Below are 9,289 nucleotides of genomic sequence, written 5' to 3' on the forward strand. Positions count from 1 at the left end.
CGTTCGATAAATTTGCCTCAAGGGGAGGGTTTTCTCGGGTACACGGGACCATATAAAAGGGGCCTTAGGTTGGGTTCTTGGGTAAGACACTTACTCGCGCAACTTCACCCAGGTGTATAAACTGGTACCAGTGAATTCACTGCTAGGAAATGGCCATGCTATGGACTAGCATCCCATCAAGGGGGAGTGGAGGGCTAGAAATACTCCTAGTCGCTTCATGTTACTGAAACTGGTGATAAGTGATTAAAGGGGCCAGATAGTTATATGCAACTAGTAGGAGGGGAATTGAGCAACCAGGAAGTTCTCTGGGCTTTATTTTCCTCTTGTTTCATATAGTAGACGGGGCGGGGAGGGGGGGCATGCTCATAGTAGCCATGAGAAAACCTTCCTGAGGCGCTGTAAGGAGAAATTTGATGTAAATCACTTGGGAATAAAGGGTTAAGGTTCTTTATCTACCACATGCCACTTGTGCATCATGGCTGTCCTTAAGCTAGACTTTGAATAGTCACTAATTTAGTACTTTTAATCTGTTGATTTTAATTTCTCAAAACAGATACACTCATAAAAGATATATTGCTAAGGAGGCAATTTTTTGCTGGACCCTCTTGATGCCGCATCAACTTGTGATTACTCGCAGTCTACATTGTAGAACCACAACCAATCAAAGTTTTAAAAAAAAAGTTTAAGTGATCAAGATATGAAAACCAAATTCATGCTGTGATCAGGACATTAATGTCCCCAAACATGAGACTAAGCCAAACACAATCACTTGTCAACTCTGAACATCCAAATAAAACTAGTCAAATGGTACAACAATAGGGAGGCGCGGTGGCCTCATGGTTAGTACGCTCGTCTCCGGATCGAGCGGTCCGGGTTCGAGCCCTGGCCGGGGACATTGTGTTGTGTTCTTGGGCAAGACACTTTACTCTCACAGTGCCTCTCTCCACCCAGGTGTATAAGGTAAGGTAAGGTAAGGTAAGGTAAGGTAAGGTAATTTATTTTCGTCAAGAACACGGGGAGTGGTTGCCCAAGTCTCCCGAGCCAGGGGCTCATGATAAAAGTGTTTGACATACCATGTTAAAAAAAAGATTTAAAAACTATATATTAAAAAATACAAAATTATCATACTATTAATATCTTAAAAAATATGCGTTAAAAATACAATATTAAAAAACGATAAAAATACAACATGTCTATAAAGGAATCATTTAAGACAAGAACTGCATTGGCAGCCACCAAAGTTTGTTGTATTAAGATGATTGATAAAAGCTGGAACGTTTGCTGCATTTTTTGCTGCCGGCGGTAACTGATTCCAAATTCTAGAGATGATATAAGAATACGAGCCGTGGAAGAATCTACTATTGTAAGGGCGTTGTTCTACGTTTAGCCCGCTGCTTCTAAGATTGTATGGCGTGACCCGGGGCTTGAATAAGTTGGTGATATAACGTGGGCCATTTTCTCTAAAACACTTAAAAAATATTATCAGAGATTGTTCAAAACGTCTATGTTCTAGCGTTCTCATGCCCAGCAGTTTGAGTAATGACTCATAATTAGAAGTTTTCCCCGTGTTCATTACTGTTCGTAGACCGTAGTAGTTAGCGTCTTCCACTTTTTTGTTGAGCGTTTTACCTATACCAATCAGTAAAGAATTACAATACTCAAAATGCGGTATTATAAAGCTCCTGTATAAAAGTAATAAAGTATCTATGGGTACTAAGCGCTTGAGGCGACGAAGTGCGGCAATCTTAGCGTATACTCTTTTCAGCATTACATTTGTGTGTTCTTTGAAAGATAACTTATTGTCCAGACATACTCCAAGGATCTTTAAATGTTCTTTGATATCGATTAAGGTGCCATCAAACTCCAAATCGTAATTGTATGTTGAATTCCCAAGAATCATTGCTTGTGTCTTGTCCCCGTTGGCTTGAAGATAGTTGTAGTTAAGCCAGGTAGATAGTTTTTCCATGTCTTGATTTAAGACGTGTTGAAGCACAAGAGGACTTTCGTCCGCCGTATATTCGGTTGTATCATCCGCGTAGAGGCGGAGGGAAGAGACGGAAACAGATTCGTTCATGTCGTTCATAAAGATGTTAAACAGTAAGGGGCTAAGGAGACTTCCCTGCGGGACGCCGCACTGTAAAAGTGACCAGCTAGAGCACGTATTATTGCATATTACCCTTTGTTTACGGTCATGCAAAAATGATCTTAAAAGTTGTAGGGCTGGTTCTTGCAAGTCATACGCTTTTAACTTTGCTAGCAGCAGATTGTGGCAAATGCAGTCGAAGGCCTTGGAGAGATCGATAGCAACTACACCCACTTCTTTTTTTTCATCAAGTGCGCGTCTCCAATCATCTGTTAATTTGATCAACGCTGTAGCGCAGGAGTGTCCCTTAAGAAAACCCGACATGTTGGGCGAGAAAATTGGTGCAAAGGAGGCGTACATCTGGTCGAACAGCACTTTCTCAAATAGTTTGGAGATTGCAGAGATAACGCTGACTGGTCGGTAATTGTTTTTATCGGTCACATCGCCCTTCTTATGGATGGGGGTGACATTACTCATTTTCCATTCTTTGGGCAGAGTACTCGTGCGAATACAGTAATTAAACAAAGACGTTAACGGAGTAGCCACGACTATAGCGGAAAGTTTAACAATCTTTGGAGAGAAACCGTCGGGGCCAGTGGATTTCTTGGCATTCATTTTTAATACGTAGTTGGTTACGGTTTCCTTGTTGATTTCCTTAAAAGCAAAGTCAAGGTTGTATGATTTGCTTTTAATTGCTGCTATGCTAGGATGGTCGCCGAAATTCTCTTCCGTTAAGCTCAAGGCTGAGTCCTGTATTCTTGGATTTACAAAGAAGTCGTTAAATACGTTGCTGGGATTAGATACGAGTTTCCCATCATCCAGAAGATGGATGTTAGCTGTGCCATCAGTGTTAGATTTGTTGTTCGGAAGAAGAGGTTTCATCTTTTTCCAGAATAAACCAGCAGATGATGTTCCTGAGGCTGCATCGGCGCAGAAATTTTTGACTGCTCTTCTCTTTAGACCTGTAACTCTGTTCCGTTGTTCTTTGTACTTACCAGTTTGAGTCTGTTGGCGCGCGACGGAATTTCTTGTAGAGTCGGTTTCGTATGCGAATCTGCTTTTGAATGTCTGGGCTGATCCACGACAATTGGTTATTACGAAGCTGTAATCGTTTTACAGGTGCGTGCTCGTCTAGGACTTGTTTATATAGGCCAGACCAATGTGCCCATATATCATCGATGTTGTCATAAATATAAGCGCTGTCCCAGGGGACGTTTCTGAGATCAGAAAGAAATGTGTTCGAGTCCAAATACTTCAGGGATCTGAATTCTATTGTTCTTGCCTTAGGTCTCGGTAGCTTTTGTTTCCTCACAACAAAGATCAGGTCGTGATCGCTAATCCCGACTTGCAAAATTCCACTTGTCGCCAATCTCTCAGGGTGTGATGTTAAAACAATGTCAAGTAGAGTTCTTGAATAATTAGTTGTTCTTGTAGCCTCGTGAATAACATTCGTTAGACAGAGTTGTTGGCTGAACTTGGTCAGATCTTTATTAGGGCCATTTGGGTTATCAGGTGATTCAAGCATGTTCATATTAAAGTCCCCGATAAACATGACTTCTTTCCGTTTGACGTACATTTTCTCTGCTGCTGACGCACAGGCTGGAATAAAATCCTTGACTTTGCATTTACCAGGGGAGCGGTAGCAAGCACATACTAGAAACCAGTTATTAGCGCTCCCCTTTACATCTAAACAGATCGATTCGATACCTTCAGGCTCAAATTTAACTTGTCGACGGGCCGTTACGTTTGATCTGATATAGACGAGTAATCCTCCACCTCCTTTTTTTCTGTCTCGTCGAATGATACGATATTGCGAGTGAGTAAATAAAGAAGTAGAGACAGATTCATCGATCTTACTTTCACTGATAAACAGGATGTCGAAGGCGCATTTGTCGAGTAGATTGATGACTTCGTCCGACTTACCGAAGATACTGCTGACGTTGAGGTGGCATACTGTTGACGTTGAGGTGGCACATAAATGCGATGGACTAGCATCCCATCCAGGGGGGAGTAGAAATACTGTTAGTCGCTTCATGCTACAGAAACCGGGATAAGCTCCGGCCTGATGGGCCACTTGGCTCGCATGCAGACTTTACCTACCTTTTTTACCTCAAGTGGTACAATAGAGGGGCATATATTTACAAGAGCTGCACACACTCTTACAATACGATCGATCATGGGAGCCTGGACACGTGGTGACCCATGAGGATTACATGCAAGAAAGTCAGAAACTCACTATCTTATACAGCAAAAATGCGAAAAACCAAATAAATGGGCTAAGTCGCTAGAAGAATTTAATTAGAGGATAAGCAATTTTCGGAGACATTTGTGCTGCCACTGAGAGTTGCAAATGAACCTTACTTACGTTCCTTTCAGTATAAAATATTAAATTCTATTCTATATACAAATGAATTACTTTGTAAGATAGGCTATTAACTTCTTACTCCAACTGCTCCTTTTGTCATCACACCACTGAAACCATATCTCATATTTTCTTTGACTGTTCTTTTTCTTCTTCCTTTTGGAATGAGATTTTTGACAAAAATTTAAATAAACTTGGCAGTTGCGGAAGCCTCTCTTTAGAATATCGTGAGATTATTTTAGGGTTTTGAACAGGGGAGATGGATCCGCTAAACTTTATACTCATTTTAGGAAAAACGTACTCGGTGGACTTGCTAGTGTAAAGAGACGAAACCATCTTTCAGCCACTTTGAAAGAATTTTATTAAATAAATATCAAACCAAAAAGTATATTTCTTGTGAATCGAATAATATCAATTTGTTTAAGAAAAAATGGAGAATTTTTGAGGAAATGATTTTTTTAAACAATTAAGTCCATAATCCATGATGCAAATGCGGATGATCTCTTTGTTAGACTTGGCTGGCAAAAACTTAATCTTCAACAAGAATTAAAAACAGCCACTATGGTCTATAAATCTCTCAATGGTCTCGTCCCTGATTATCTGAAATCAATGTTTACTGATCGGAGTGCAATATCTACCTATTCTCTTAGGAATTGTGAGGGCAAACTAGCTGTTCCACTCCCCCCGCACCAATTTTCTAAAAAACAGTTTCAGCTATAGTGGTGTGGTGCTGTGGAACAGCTTACCATCGATCTGCGGCAAGCGCAAACTCTTGCTAGTTTTAAATCCGGCTGCAGGGGTTTCCTCTTTCATAATAAATAAGTTAATTAATCACACGGCATTCATGGAAAGCCATCATTTCGTCATTGTTTTTATTTTTGTTGTTATTAGATTAATTAGTAGTAGATTAGTATCTTAACAATGTAATTAACGCAATTTTAGTATATACTATAAGTCCTGATGTTTTACCCGTGTATAAATAAAGTTAAAATAAATAAATAAATATGTTAAAGTATGTACTTTATAAACTGTAATTGTAATCGTTAGATAGTCACTTAGTTACATTTTTTACCTGTTTAAAGTAGCTGTAGTTAATACATGATTGTGGAAATGACTCAAAAGATTGTAATATATGGGAAATGTACCAGAAATGTGCTTGTAAAATTGCAGTGTGAAATAAAAGAAAAGAAAAGGAAAAAAAAGAAAGTCAGTAGGCAGTGTACCTTCTAAAATAGTATACTTCCGCTGAAGCAGTCCAACACCTCTTTCTACATGGATGCGAACGCTTACTACGCCCCTTGTTTTCTCCACATCAGTTGGGTCGACCAGTTGGGATTTTCCTTTGGTGAATGCCGGAATAACCAACTTTGCTTGCTTCAGGCCAACACGCTCTGTAATAGTGACCCCCTGTCTGCCATCACCATATCCCCAGGTAACAAATGTTCTAGAAATCCACAGTTCTCTGTAAGGAACTTGTCAGATGTGCGGCCTCCCCAGGTTTCAGATACATGGGATATGTTTCTTTGAGTGGTAATTCCTATGAGAATTTTTATGGTGTTATGATGCTTGTAAGACGAAAAGGTTTGGGCCTTGGCCAGTAGATTTGTTGGCCTTTCAATAAATACTTCAAAACAGTCAATGATTACGGTGACTTTTTTCCCAAATGCATATTGAAAACAAATTGGCATGGTATACCACAACTGTTCTCGTTCTGGCCAGTAAACAAGAGAAAATAACTTGGCATCCATCACCACCATCCAAGCCGAGAAAATACGTGAGACTTTAGCCATATTTAATCTCAGCCTCATCAGCACCACAACAAATTCTTGAAATTTGTTAAGGGTTTGAGTGCGGCCATTAACATGAGGTGCAACCTGTTCAAACATAACCATGAGAATTTCGTAGGACGGAAGTCCTGTGTAAAATCGCACCCTTTCATCTACCTTGAAAAACTCCCTGTCTGGAGCTTGCTACCCACTACTGTTTGGGATGAGGTAGTCGAGTTCTTCTGTCCGAGTTTCCGCGTCCCTATCAGGCGCTTTAGAATCACTTGATTTCATGTACAGATAATCAAACGCCTGTGTTTGGATTTCAGCATCCACATCGGGCAGTTCATGTTTGCTTGTTTTCCTGTGGAGATGATCAAACGCTTCTGTCTGAGTTTCAGCACTAATGCCTGATGTGGATGCCACATCAGGCAAAGTCTGAGGAGGCATCTTCAGGCTCCATCTCTACGCTTGCTGCATCAGCATACTGATCTGAGGTACCCTCTGTATTTTCAGAAAAATCAAGAGAAGCGATTCTTGTGCCGCTTTCATTGATACGCTTACGTTTCGCAGCAGCTTCGAGTTCCTGTTGCTCTAAAGCACTCTTTCGACGCACTTTCACTCTTTCAGCTCTTTCTTGCGCCACCCGGAATTCCTCTCTCTGTATTCCTTTTTTCCAAGGTTCAATGTTGGAAACCAGCCAACATTATGCTTGTCTCAATGCTTAGCAGGGTTACCTCACACAAAGTGGCGGCCACAAACTCGTTCACTTTGTAAGACATTTTTGTATTCGGTATCACCTCGGCTAATCGCCGAAATCCACCTCTCTCGCCTTGTTGTCGTCAGTTCCTCCATCTGTTCACCTATTTTTAACGACAGAAGGAATACGAAGCATTCCTATACCATCTTTATTGCCGATTTTGGTTCCACAACCGACTACAATATATGAAACCATGACTGCGTCTCTTTCTAGCTCTTGCTATGTTTATATCCAAGGGGCTCCAACATGGCGGATGCCACACGTGGTCAATTTAAGGTCACGTGGGTGAAAACCAAGAATAGGTATATAGCCCTATGATGATAGGGCTATATAGGTATGTGTGGTCCCAAAGGGTAGGGTTTACAGCCGTTCTGGTCATAATTAGGGTTGCGATTTTGGCCATTTTGGTCTTAAATTGGGTATGGTTTTTGCACTCTAGTCTTAAAGTGCACCTAACCCCAAAAATGTTTTTTCGCTAAAACGAATCCACTTGTTATTTGAAGCATTTGGGCGAAAAAAGTTTTGAATCCTCGATTTTCTATGCCCTTTCAAAGTCGCGCCTGAAGTGTTACACGACCGCGTTTCAGGGAGTCTGGGGCGGCGGTTGCTGATGACGTCTACCCAAGAACCAAACACAGTGGCGCCTCAGTCAGCTCTCTGTATTTGCTCGAGAAAATGGAAAACAAAACTAATCGTTCCAATATATTTTGGGACTAAAACGTCCAAGTTTTGTTTCAGAATCATTTCTTTTTCGTCACTGGAGTCAGAGTTAGGTTTCGATTCGGAAGACGCCGAAATAAACTTCGATCGAGCACGTTCGACAACTGTGAACTCACTGCTTAGAGCTTTGAGAACAATTTGCAATATTTCAAGCGACGACGGGGAAGACTTCTTTGCGGACGAGCGGCTTGTATATTAAGAGTGGAAAGCTAGATACGAAGTGGAGGAGCAGGCAAACGAAAAGCAGAAAAGAAAACTCAAGGACTGCTTTGTATGGTAATTTCGTCACCTAAACACAAGACTCCCACGCGTGTTTAGACCCTGTTTATAGCCCGTTTACATTTGTTCTTAGCGAGAATGTACTTTGTCAAAGTATGGTTGTTCTATTAAATCCAGTTTGTGTTTTACTTTCTGAAATGCCTCATGTTTATAAGAGCGACGCAAGTGTTGCAGTTTTCGAGACTTGACGACCTCCAAAACACTGGCTTCGATCGATTGAAAATCGTAGAATTGTTTGGACCTGTATTTTTGAAGCTGCGGGAAGCAAGGCGGAAGAAAACATTTCATACAATTACCGATTTCACATTGTCACACGTTTTAAGTCGTAACTCCAAATAATCAGTGTAAACTTTTTTTCAAAATTTGCAGTGAAATTCGTCGGATAAGTGGAAAGGATGTGTTCTCTAAGCGGTCCGCAGATAATGTTACTCAGTCATATTTTCGACACTAATGTATAAAATGTTTGTCGCACTGCTGATTTCCAAACCTTGGAAAAACTCTGTGAGTGTAACAATTTTGATATCATGTAATTCTAAGGGATTAAGCTTCGACTTTTACCTAAATCGAAAGAGAAATAAGTGCTGGTTGGCGGCGTACAGTTGCGACCTATTCACACATCAGTATATTTGGTCGTAACGCTTCTTGACTGATCACACAACTTTGCCGGCTATGTTATAAATACTGCGGGACTGGAAGATGTAGGTTGTCGGTAGTATTTCAACAAATTGCTGGTTGGCTTTAAGGAGGAAATTTTGAAAATAGCGTTTGAAAGTCTGCGGAACAAATTCCAATGAGAGTTCTTCAATTGTTCTCACAGACTCAGTTCGCTTGTTTCGGTTCGACAAAATCAACCATCGTTTATGTCTTTATTGTTCCATTGACCGATCATCGCCAGTAAATTGTTCAGTATATCTTTTTTTAGATCTGTGATATTGCTGCAACAGCCGATAGCACTTTTGGAAGGCATTTCTGCGCACTCTTCGAATGTGTATTGCACCATCCTGAAGGAAATGAGAGGACGTGAGATATTCGACCTTCCTGGGTAGACGTCACAACAGCCGCTGGACACATTCTCCTCAAACTCGGTCGTGAAACAAAATGGCGAGATTTCGTCGGGGCACAGAAAATCGAGGATTTAACCGAATCCAAAATTTTTTTCGCAGAAGTATTTCAAATAACATGTAGATTCGTTTTAGGGAAAAAAACATTTAGGGGTTAGGTGCACTTTAAAGTGTCTATACGGCCAACAGGGTTTTTGTGGTTTTGGTATCTCTACAACATCTAAAAATGTATTCAAACCAAAAAAATTAATTCTGGTG

General features: G+C 40.7%; 1 pseudogene; it reads right to left on the minus strand.

Moving 5' to 3' along the window:
* Positions 1-4,192: 4,192 nt before the first annotated feature.
* LOC110067789 (uncharacterized) lies at positions 4,193-7,201 on the minus strand (annotated as a pseudogene).
* Positions 7,202-9,289: the final 2,088 nt, after the last annotated feature.

Source organism: Orbicella faveolata, unplaced genomic scaffold (genome assembly GCF_042242905.1).
Source record: "Orbicella faveolata isolate gen_17 unplaced genomic scaffold, um_ofav_v1 contig_12, whole genome shotgun sequence".
In the NCBI taxonomy this organism is placed as follows: Eukaryota; Metazoa; Cnidaria; class Anthozoa; order Scleractinia; family Merulinidae; genus Orbicella; species Orbicella faveolata.